Source organism: Camelus bactrianus, chromosome 20, assembly GCF_048773025.1.
Source record: "Camelus bactrianus isolate YW-2024 breed Bactrian camel chromosome 20, ASM4877302v1, whole genome shotgun sequence".
NCBI classification, from domain to species: domain Eukaryota; kingdom Metazoa; phylum Chordata; class Mammalia; order Artiodactyla; family Camelidae; genus Camelus; species Camelus bactrianus.
This window is the reverse complement of record NC_133558.1, coordinates 40205416-40217963: the sequence shown is the minus strand read 5'-3', so window position 1 is coordinate 40217963 and position 12548 is coordinate 40205416. Positions and strand designations below refer to the sequence as shown.

Sequence of the window (12548 nt, the reverse complement as noted above, 5' to 3'; positions counted from 1 at the left end):
GACCCCTGGGCCTCTCCTGTCTTGTCCCTGGATGGGGAGGGGCAGGCCCCACTGCCGGGTGGTGGCAGGGGATGGGGGGCGCGCTACAGCCAGGGGTCACGGCAGGCCTGGCTTGGGAAGCTGTGCATCCTTTCTAAACGTCTGGAGCCCACGAACTTTCTGCGCTGTTTATCTTTGGTTTGGGTTTTTTGTTGGGAGACTCTGGCTTGTCATGTTTTGGGTTGTTCAGACAATAAAGCATCCTTTACCATTCCATAGCTCTCTGGGAATCGCTCTATGTTGCGGCCCCTCCCCTGGTGACTCCACAGCCTGGCCGCCCTCCACACCCTCCCAGCCCCAGGCCCCAGCTCTCCCCCCACCACACCCATCCCTGGGGTTCCCTGGGGGCGCGGAGTCAGCAGCAAGTCCCAGGTGTCGGACGCCTGGTCAGCACGGCTGCTGTAACACACACCACAGTCGGGTTGGAACCACAGAAATTATTGTCTCCCGTCCTGGAGCAGCACGTCCCAGGTCGAGGAGCGTGAAGGCCACTGTGCCCACCGGCTGCCAAGGGTGCAGGGACGGAGTCAGGACTCGGTCCTCCCGGGAGGCCAGACCCTGAGCTCCAGTCCCTCCTGGTGGTTCCATCTCAAAGGAACAGTCTCAAGTCCCAGGAGTCACAGCTGTCTGCCCTTCGCAGGAAACGCTCCAGGAAATGGAGGCCAGCGCCTGGTCGGGGCTGGCTCTGCTGGGCGATCCAGGTCAGCAGTTCAGGAGAGCTCAGTCACCCACGGGACGCGGCCCTGGGCGGCTGGACATTGTCCAAGTGTCTGTGTGAGCCTTTCAGTGTGTCAGGGAAGGGGGGGCGAAATCAATGTGCCGAGTCTGGCTCTACGGCCCCAGGGGAGGCCAGCAGGACAGGCTCCTGGAGGGGAGCAGGGACCAGCACTGAGTGTCTGTCAGTAAAGCCACAGCACCCTAGGGCCGTTGGAAAGGGCCATTCCGGCTTCCTGTGGGGGACAGGCAGACAGACAGACAGACAGAGAGACAGAGGAAGACAGAGAATTTTATGCAGGAAAGGGACAACTTGCCCCACTGTGCTCTACACCGAAGACGGTGAGGCCATGGGGGCGGGCAGCCGGGTCCAGGCGCATCGCCGGCCCTCAGGGACCCTGCCAGGCGTGAGGACACTGGGCACCCTCTGCCTCCAGGGCTCTATCGGGGCTCCGGAAACCATCCTGGGGGTCTCCCCCACTCGCAATTTCCCTTGGACGGAACACCTAACCAACAAGCTGAACCTGCCAATGGTCCCTGCAGCCTGCCCGGTCCCAGGCCCTGCCCCTCACCTCCATCCCCTGGACCACGGATCTGCCTCCAGCCAGACATTCCCACGGGGACACCAGGCCGGTCGATACCGGGCTGGCCCCACGGGTCCCTGAGGAGCATCAGTCCCAGAACAGCTGCCCCCCACCAGGCCTGAGGGCCCCGTCCTGACCCTGGGGCAACACCAGGCCACAGCGCGTCCCCCATGCACAACCCCTCCTGGGCCCCTGGAAGCGAAGTGGCCGACGCCTTCCCTTGAGCCCCTGTGTCAGCACCGGTGTGAGCCTGAGGTCAGCCTCCTGCTGCTCCTGACCCCTCGGGGCCCTGCCCCGGGCAAGACCTCCGACACACTCCTGTCAGTGTCGCACCTCTCCTGCCCGCACCCCCATCCACATCTTACACACACACACACACACACCCACACACACCCCCTGGGATGCCACCCCACTGCGCTCCTGGGCCCCCACCAGGTCCCCCCTCCTCCCGCCCTCCAAGGGGAACGTCTGCCAGTCTGAGCCTTGAATACCTGGATTGCTGTCCGTGTGTGGTGTCCGTGGATGTGGAGAAAAGAAACCCTTGTGCACTGTTGGTGAGAACATAAATTGGCATTACCGTTGTGCAAAACAGTTTGGAAGCCCCTCAAAGAAATTTCAGAAACAACTACCACACTTGCAGCAATCTCACTGCTTAGAATAAACCCGAGCGAACATACAACAGGTCTTAAAGAGGCACTTGAACACCCACTGCACAGCAGCTCCGTTGACAATACCTACCACGAGGCAGGAACTCGAGTGTCCTTCCGTGGATGGACAGATGAGCACGATATGGGCTAAGCGTACAATGGAACAGTACTGCCCCTGAAGAAAGAAGAACATTGTGACGTGTGTGACAGCACGGGGGCACCTGGAGGACATCGGATCGCGTACCGTGAGCCAGGGGCAAGACGGTGAATCGTGTGCGATTCCACTTGTGTGAGCGATTAGGAGTGGCCGCATTCCCAGAAAGAGAAAATACAGAAGTGGCTGCAGCCGGGGGAGAACGGGGGGTTGTTGTTTACGGGCATAGGGTTTCACACGTAAAGATGGGAAGAGTTATGGAGACACAGGTGGTCGTGATTGCACTTTATGAATGTATTTACTGTCCCCAAAACCCGTAGAAAGGTTTGACATGGTACACTTTCTTAGGGGCAAATCCTATTCTTTTACCACAATAAAAAAACCTTTTAAGCAGGAGAAATCTAACCCATTAAATAACATCTGAAAGCCTTCAGGAAGACCTGGAGCCTGTGTCTCTCCCTGTGGAAGAAACCGGTGGCAGCAGGATGGAGCTGCACAGCTGCCTGGCCCAGGGCTGGACCCCCTGTGGAGGCCGGCGGGCGCCGGAGGAGCAGCTTCTCCACACTGACGGCGTGAGGGTGCAGGGCAGTGACAACGTGCACGGCTGTAGCACAGCCCCCCAGCCAAAGGACGGCTCCTTCAGTTTGCTCTCCAACAGGTGTAAACTTCTCTTCTGAACAACCCTAACCTAGAGACACACAAAGGGAAGGGAACGCTAAGAAAGCTGCTTACGGCTTAGCTAACCTGACGTAGAACAAGAACAGCACAACCCACTGCTTGTCGGCCACCGTGGACCACGTTAAGCTTCCCGATTAAAAGACAGCAATACACTTTGTGTCTCCACCTAATGCAGGGAAATTATCTCAGATGTAATATAAAACTGCCAACCCTCCTCCAGGAAAGGCTTCAACTGCCATTGACCATCTTACGTATCTTCGGCTGATGTTCATTTCTCGTGTTGATGAATAACCTCCGTCTTGGGTGTCCATTTTGTCTAAGTTTTTTTATTAGAGCAGTTAGTCCATTTATATTTAAAGTAATTACACAAATGAAAGGATTTACTTCTGTCATTTTTTAATTGTTTTCTAAATATTGTACCTTTCTTGATTCTCAAATTTTCTATTACTCCCTTTTTGTGTTTAATTTTATTTTGCAGTGTGCCATTTTTGTTCTTTTAAAATTTCCATTTCTTTTTTTTTTTTTTTGTATTTTATTAGTGCTTGTGTTAGGAATTACAGTTGACCTCTTCAGCATATTATGACTATATTGTGTGTGTGAATGCATGTGTGTGTATACATGTCTGTGTGTGTACATGTATGCATATATGTTTATTTATAACAGCTAAAAATAAGGTGAATTTAAAGATACAAATATAGATATATATACATATACATAATAAATAAATAGTACATTAATTTCCTCTGTAGTTCTGTATAGTAAGAGAGACATAAACCTATGCACATGGGGACATGTCATTGTGGTAAAAGAAGAGGAAGCGTGAAAAGTACATTTAAGCCCAGACACAACTACACCAAGCTTTAGGAATTATAATGTGCTGCCATGCATTGTAGATTAGTTAACCCATTCAACTATTTCATGAGGTAGGTATACTTTTGGTGTGGTTTTTGATAGTTAAGATAATTGATGCAAAATGCTTGAAGTTGCATAGGTAGTAAGTGATGACAGTGAATTTGAAATCCAGGTCTCTAAATACGGACTCTAAATCCTGTGATTTTTCCAGTATTTTATAAAATTTACCAACCAGTCAATTCTTAATTGTCCATATGCAAATTATTAATATCAGTCTCATAGTCACCAGCTCATACATCAAAACTTTCTGGTATATTTTAATTTGTTTGTATGTCTTCACTTTAAATCAATGTATGTAACACTTTTGTGTTTGAAAAATTAGCAAAAATTATCAATTTTACATGATAGTATTTTGTAATGTTTCTTGTTCTGTTCACTTTATAAATCTAAATTGACTGTCATTGCTGTATCTTACATCTCAGGGATCATGTTTTCCTTCAGATCCACACTATGCAGAATTGATTCCAAATCCTTGAAGCATAGCTGGATGTGAAATAAATGAAAGTCTGCCTAATACTCAGATTTAGGTCTATAAATTTAGATGGAAAAAATAAGCTGCCAGCTATCACAAGTACGTTCTAAATTATTTTGCTTGGAAAACAGTTCTCCTATTCCACAGATTTTTCACAACTTCTATTTAAATGAGTTGAATGTAAGCCAGTCCTTTTCAGGTACATCTGAACATGAAAATGACCAAATTAAATCATGTTCTCTAAAGACTGACAAGAACTTGATTAAAAAAAAAAAAAGAGTGATTAGCAAATCATAAACTCCATGCAAACACAATCTGCCTGTGAGAAGAGGTCTAAAGGGGCAAACGTGGAAAGTTAGGAGAAAAAAATATTATTTTGGAAGCCATGAAGATTTTATTGTAGGAGTGTTTTTGCTGTAAGTCTAATACCATATTCATAATGCAATCCTGTGCTGTGATATTTTAATCATCAGCCATGTCTCTATTCTTTGATCTAACAAATGCCAGGATAATTTGTCCTATTATTCTAATGAGTTAGGCTTACAGTCCTTTCTGATTTTGCTTACATAATCCTATTAACCATTTCCAGATTAACTATTATTCATAAAATCATTTAATCTTTACCCTATTGACATGAAATCTATCTTAACATCGTTAGCTGTACAGTTCTCCAACCTCTCAGCTTTCGAGTTTCCCAAATATTATATTCATCAATGTTTTATTCACTTTCTCCTGTTTTAAGATACTTTTTTTGCTCTAGGTATTAAATGACTTTTAATATTTTAGATTTCTTTTTTTTTTTTTTTTTTTTTTTTTTGGTTCAGCAGAGAAATAGGGAAGATCTGTATACCTACAAAGAGGGAGTTTTAATGCCCTTAAGTAAAAGAGACAAGTGCAGAGAGAATAGATTTCACAGATAGAAGAACGGGTAATGTTACAGAGCAAGACTAGGGAACTGGAACAACCCATGATTCCAGGGGACCAGGGAAGGACACGGAACTGCCCACAGGCAATGTGGTTTGTGTATGTGTATGAGAGAGAGAGAAGGTGGGGGTGGGGGGAGAGAAGGAAAGATGAGATAGGGAGAAAAAATAGACAGGTGGGTAGATAGACTGATTAACTATAATATATTTCTATTTGTGCTTTTTAAGTGTAGTCAGTCTCAATGAACAACTTTTCACTGGTTGGTGAATTGAATGTGTAAAAGATAATAATAAATGCACTAATAAGATAATTTAATCTTTCCCCCAAAGAGAGGGCCTGCTAAGATGGTGGGGGTGGGGTTACTGCGGACAGGAAAGTCAGTATCATTTTGTGTTTATGCTTCTTATTGGAATAAAATAATTTTTCTCCAAAGATAGGCAAGCCTAATAATTCACTTTTTTATAGTATTCTCAAACTGCCACAATAACTAATATTATAGAATGTCTTCTTGGTTCATAAAGAGCATGATTAATGTGGGCAAATCCACAGAGGATAATGTTTAAGTGTGCTGTGTCATCTGCTTGGCCTTTCCTTCTCAGTTAAGAGTGTCATAACATGCAATCCAGGCAAGTCATAAGAACGTCTTAATGAAATATGCATAGTTTTTAATTAGAAAGAATGGCATATGTATTTTTATGACATTCTTGAATTTTAAATAATAGAAGAAAGTGGAATCCACAACTTAAATTTTGTGCAGCACAATAGACAACAATACACAATGTATAAAAGACTCTACCGTGATGCTTTATTTACTTAATTAATAGCATGTAAAACTTAGATTGAATTAATTTCCACCAGCATCTTATTTAGATATGTGGTCCAATCTTAATGTAACATTAAATGATCTTAAACAGTTTTCTGATGCTTTATAAAATTATTTCCAGCTAAAGAAATTCATACCTGGGTTCATATGATAGAAAATTGGAAAAGTGAACTTTTGTGTGTGGTTGTATAAAGAACATATTGATTGAATAATAATCAGTAATTAAGCATCTACCTCTAGATAGAAAAATTTCAAAATTCTTAAAATGAGAAACACGGAAAATGCTTCTGCAAGTTTCTGCAATGTTTCCACTTAAAATATCATTTTAAAAATGCATAAACATCCAAGTAACTTTATGCGTTGTTGATTGAGTATCAAATATCAAAATACCTCTTTGGACAGGGATTTTATCTTTAAAATATATATTCTTTCCAGGAAAACTATATTATTTGAAACTTCATGGTACGTAAAACACTTTCATGAGTTAATAAATAATTATTTTATTAATATGATTTTAAATGTCAAAGAATAAATTACTAATATGCTTGAGTAATAATGATTAAATGACATTCCCTGGGTCAAAAAGATATAATGTAAAAGAAAAAGACTTGCCTTTTGAGTTAATACAATTTTTTAAGAATTAAACATTTTCATTCAATTACTGTGGATAATTAAGTTGCTCTCATTATTACAAAACATACACACAGATATTGCTTCAAAATATTTGTATTTGTGTGTTTGTGTGTGTGTGTTTAACTAATAAAGCATAAAGAAAGGAAATCTTAAGTTGAAGAAGAAAAGATACTTTTAAATGAAAAATAAATGAGATATCTATAGTTGCTTTTTTATTTTGAATCTTTTGAAAGGTTCAGGTCATTTTACAATCTTGAAAATAGGATACAGTCAATAAAGCTTAAAAATAGCAAATGTATAAAGTTATAGAAATGTTTCTGGTATCAACTTTCCATCTTTCATTAGAAGAAGATATTGACAATAATGGATTATATGAAACAAGGTCTCTTAATGTTGAGTTCTTTTGTATATAGTGCCAGGAGTGCTGAAAAGTGGGAGTAGATGGATTTTTGCTCTTGTTTTTTCCTTGCTATGACACCTGAGTCTCAGGAAAGATAGACTTTGAGTCCATTTGACTCTAGTGCATACGTTGACAGAAGGCAAGTTTGTTGTACTATTCAGTTAGGCAGATCAGCTGTTCACCAAGAACCTGGCACATAACAGACACAAAATAAGTTACAGTTAGACAATGGAGTGAATAGATCTATGGGCTCTTTGGGTTACATTCAAGGCAATTCTAAAAAAGCTTTGGTGGCTGACTTATCAGTTTGTTCTCAAGTAATGAAAACCCTAGTACCAGAAATCCTAGGAAAAGTGTGTCTTAGGATCTCTTACCCTTTAGATTGAAGTTTGTACTGGAGTTGTCCTGGGAATGCCCTGGTTATTTTATTAGAGCCTAGAGGTCTTTTCCAACATAATCATACTAAAGGAATACAGTGTTCTGAAGAAACTTTAGGGGATATATCTCTTTAAAAAATATCTACATATACATTATGTCTGAGTATATACCTACATGTATGCTTATATATGTTATATATATAATATATATATATGCAAATATATAATTTGTTACAGGTATACCTTGTATACATTTAGATTTTGGAGTTGATTTGTATCTGCTTGAGACCATCTTTACTGTTATAAAGCTACAGAGATACAGGATTAGGAGCATTCGGAAGAGAACTGCCATTTAGGTGTCTTTGAGTCCTAAGAGGGATTCTGAAAGATCTCTGGCTCACAGAAGATAATACTAGCTATATATTTAAAGAATAAATGGCCAGGTTCCTTTCTTTTCTCCTTCCTTTTTTTCCCTTTTATTTCTGCTTCCTTTCTCCCTTAATTTTACATACAGTACAGGTACAGAAGGAAACAACATGTACAAAACAAGAGTGAACGTTTCTCATGTGTTTTTGGAGACTGTCGCTGTCTTCAGTTCTCTGTTCCCTTTCCAAGGAAGCCCAGTCATCATTAGGTACACCTTTATGCTTTTCTTTCTTTTCTTTTCTTTTCTTTTCTTTTCTTTTCTTTTCTTTTCTTTTCTTTTCTTTTCTTTTCTTTCTTTCTTACTTTCCTCATAGTTACCATGATAGTCTGCAAACTCCTGGCCCATAAACATATACATACATGGGCCAAGAATATTATGTATGTATCTAATGAGCCGGATGAAGTTTTACTTCTTTTGCTTGTATTTTCACCACTAAACTCCTTATATCCTAAACACTAACCCTTCACCCCAACCATATTCTTTTAATATTTACTCTTAACAAAACAACAAATATAATAAATATTTTATTGAAAGTGTGTTCTTTTGAGGGGCACAGGGAATGATCAATTTAATATAAAGTGAATGCTTTTAATTATGAGCATCAGAGTGTATTTTACATTGATTCATGATACCATGAAGATTAGTGAACAAGGAAACATGTAATAAGCATATTGCTACAGGTATATGTAGATGGGGTTTAGAAGAGAATCACAGAATTACATTAATAATATAAAACAGGTTAAAAAAGGTAAATTGCCTTTGAAAATGCTCAAATTTTTAACATACCTTATTAAAAATCTAGTTAAGAATTTGACAGGTATCCAATTAATGTAAAAAATAAAAAGGAATGAGATAGGTACTTAAATATAAGATTCAAAGCCAAGAAAACAACTCAAATACACATTTTAACTGCTGGAGGGACAACATGGTATCTTAATAACACAATTCAAATCTTTGCCCAAGATACTCATTTTTTGCAACTTTGTGATTAATTTATATATCTGAGCTGTATAGTAGAGATTTGAAGCAGAAGATTGAACTGGGGAAAAATACTTCTTGAAACAGCTATAGATTTTGAGTAAACACATAAATAATTCAACATGTTGGTTATATTAATCAATTAGTCTATATCCATAATTATATTTTGTTATGCATATGTATGAGTACAAATTTTATGTATTGATATTTCTTTATAATTTCATTTTTTATCTGTTCTTTCATGTTCATTGCTTCTGCATTATTTACCTGCTATATTGTTTGTTCATACAAGTTTCTTTCTTATAGAAGTGTGCCTTTCATCGTCATGCACGTTTCCCTTTACTTTGTTAAATATCTCCTTTGTCTTGATATTACTTTTGCATTTTCAATATTATTTTTCTTTATATTTGACAGATATAATTTTGCCAACCACTTATTAGTACTTTATTATATTTTCTATCTTAAGATTTAATTTATATTTTAATTTAAATATAAAATTCATTGATATGAATGTATCTCAATATGGTTTTAATGGTCATTTTGTTACTTCACAACCGATTGCATATTTTAGTTTTATCTTGAATTTTTAATGTCAAGAAAGTTGACACTGTCATTCCTGTTTTATAAACAGATGTTTGTTTTTATTCTCGATCCCTTGCTTCCCTCAAATCTTCAGCTGAGATCAGTTTATTTTTGTGAAGTATAACCTTTAGAATTCCATCAGTGAGGGCATTTGGGCAGTAAATATTATCAAGTTTTACTTGTTCAAATATATCTATTTTTTATGGACTTTTAAAAAAGATTTTTGTTTGTTTTGTTAATGGAGGTACTGGGGATTGAACTCAGTTTTATATTCCCTTCCACTAAATTCAAAATTATACACTCTGTTTGTTTAATGGTTAACCTATAATTTATATTAAGCATTGTTAACATTTCAACATATAAATTTAATTCAATCTTTTGCTTTCCTTTTAGCTAACAAAGACCTTAGATCAATGTCAATGCATTTACCACTCCAACCTTTCTGCTGTTTTCATGTTTTAATTATATTTTATTTAATCACAAGACATTTTATTACTATGAAGTGTGACTTGAATAGTGTTTACTTGCTTTGTTCATGGATGTCTTTCTTTAATTTCCTTTTCTTTGTTCTATTTCAGACTCCCTAGCTAGAATAACATTCCTTCGGCCTAAAGTTAATTCCTTTACAATTCTGTTTACACTTCCAAAAATTGAGAAGAAAATGGCCAACAAATTAATACAAACATTAATGATATTTATGTAGTATTTTCACATAAAAATAAATAAATGTGACCCTTAAATATATGAAAAAAGCTTAAACCTATAAATCCTTATAATAAAGGATTTCAAAATAATATACTGCAAGAACATTATTCAGCTACCAAATTATCAACAAATGAAATGTCTGACAACATATTCTGTTGGCCAGCCTCTAAATAATGATGCATTCTCAAGCATTGCTGATGGGAATGAAAAACGGTACAACTCTATGGAGGGGATTTTGCAATACCTAATGAAAGTATACACACGGTCACCTTATAAATTCAGGAATCCTATTTCTAATAATCTGTCCAAAGATACAATGGCATGAACATAAAATGTTATATTTCATCTTTATTATACGAAAAAATTATCAATAAAAAAAATTATTATTTTTAACTCTTACGGCCCTCTTCCCTCTGTCCCAGGGCTAATGCCCCACCGCCCCGCCCCCCGCCAGGCCCCGATCGGTTCCGCTCGGCCGCACTCGCCACGACCCGAGCAGCAGGAGCCCGAGCACGAGGGTCCGCGCTTCCGGAGGGAGGAGGGTGGCGCGCACGCACGCGCGGATACGCACGCGCGTAAACGCATGCGCGGATGCGCCTGCGCAGACGCCAGAACTGCCCGGAGCTTGAGGAAGCTGGGCATTTCTGCAGCGGCTCCCGAGGAAGAAGGTGGTCTGGGGACTGGGCTGCCGCTTGCCGTAACCTCCGCAGCCGCGGCCGGGCAGGTAAGGGGGCGCTGGTGGGGGCGTGCAGGTCGGGGAGCCGGCGGGTGGGGCCTGGGCTGCGCGTTTGAGGAGGCTCACGGGTTGAGGGTGCGTGGGTGAGGCCCCAACCGCGCGGCCAGTCAGGACCCTGAGGCGAGTGCGGGCCGCCGCCGTGGTTCGTAGTGCCCCCCCCACTCCAACGTTAATAGTCCCTGAACCCCGTTTCTTTGCTGCAGCTTCTACCCGGGTTTGGGGAAGCGAATGCAGCCCCGGGAGGTGGGAGGGCGCCTGAAGGGCCCGGGAGTACTTCCGACCGGCCCTCAGGTCATGGCCTGCTCCCGCGAGGCGGGTGCGTTGCTGTCGCGGAGCTGCGGTAGGAAGGGGGTTGCGCGTGCGAACTCCTGGATTTGTTACCGATCCCTCGCGGCCTGGGGCGGCCTCTGCTACCCCATGTTCGCGGGGTGCACGTCTGGCGGTCAGTCGGCGAGGCTTTGTTGTCAGGGTGCGGGGGCGGCGGCGGGCGGTGGCGACGGGCGGCGGCGGACGGCGGACTTCGGCGGCCGCGGGCGGCGGCGGCCGCGGGCGGCGAGCTGCGGCGGCGGCCAGCGGCGACTGCGGGCTGCGGCGGCGGGCGGCAAGCTGCGGCGGCTTGGAGGTGTGCCCCTGGGAGCCAGCCAAGTTGCTCCTATCTACCCCGTGTGTTCTGGGGGCGGCCTGTCCTGCCGCAGGTTCCCAGGACTCGGGGTATTGGGTATGGAGACCCGGCCGCAGGGGCAGCGGGATGTTCCGTCCCCGCCGCCCCGCCCGGCCCGCCGCTCCGCCGCCCGTCCCCGCTTGGCCCGCCAGGCCCCGATCGGTTCCGCTCGGCCCCACTCGCCACATCCCGTGCAGCAGGAGCCCCAGCCCGAGGGTCCGCGCTTGCGGCGGGAGAAGGAGGGCCGCGCACGCACGCATGGGCGAATGCGCCAGCGCGGACGCCAGAACTGCCCGGAGCTTGGGAAGGTGGGTGCTCCTGCAGCGGCTCCTTAGGAAGAAGGCGGTCTGGGGACTGGGCTGCCGCTGGCTGTCGCCTCCGCTGCCGCCGCCGGGCAGGTAACGGGGCGCCGGTGGGGGCGTGCAGGTCGGGGAGCCGGCGGGTGGGGCCTGGGCTGCACGTTTGGAGAGGCTCACGGGTTGAGGGTGCGTGGGTGAGGCCCCAACCGCGCGGCCAGTCAGGACCCTGAGGCGAGTGCGGGCCGCCGCCGTGGTTCGTAGTGCCCCCCCCACTCCAACGTTAATAGTCCCTGAACCCCGTTTCTTTGCTGCAGCTTCTACCCGGGTTTGGGGAAGCGAATGCAGCCCCGGGAGGTGGGAGGGCGCCTGAAGGGCCCGGGAGTACTTCCGACCGGCCCTCAGGTCATGGCCTGCTCCCGCGAGGCGGGTGCGATGCTGTCACGGGGCTGCGGTGGGATGGGGGCTGTGCGTGCGAACTCTTGGAGTTCTTACTGGTTCCCCAGCGTCCTGGGGCGTCCTCTGCTACCCCATGTTCGCGGGGTGCACGTCTGGCGGTCAGTCGGCGAGGCTTTGCTGTCAGGGTGCGAGGGCGCGGCGGGCGGTGGCGACGGGCGGCGGCGGACGGCGAGCTGCGGCGGCAGCGGGCGGCGGCGGCTGCGGGCGGCGAGCTGCGGCGGCGTGGAGAAGGTGTGCTCCTGGGAGCCAGCCAACTTGCTCCTGTCTACCCCGTGTGTTCTGCGGGCGGCCTCTCCTGCCGCAGGTTCCCAGGACTCGGTGTATTGGGTATGGAGACCCGGCCGAAG

The 12548-nt window shown here is 44.3% G+C and overlaps 1 pseudogene; it reads right to left on the bottom strand.

The window, feature by feature from the left end:
- Positions 1-12548, bottom strand: part of LOC141574264 (immunoglobulin heavy constant gamma 1-like) — a 460833-nt pseudogene that overhangs the window by 12370 nt on the left and 435915 nt on the right.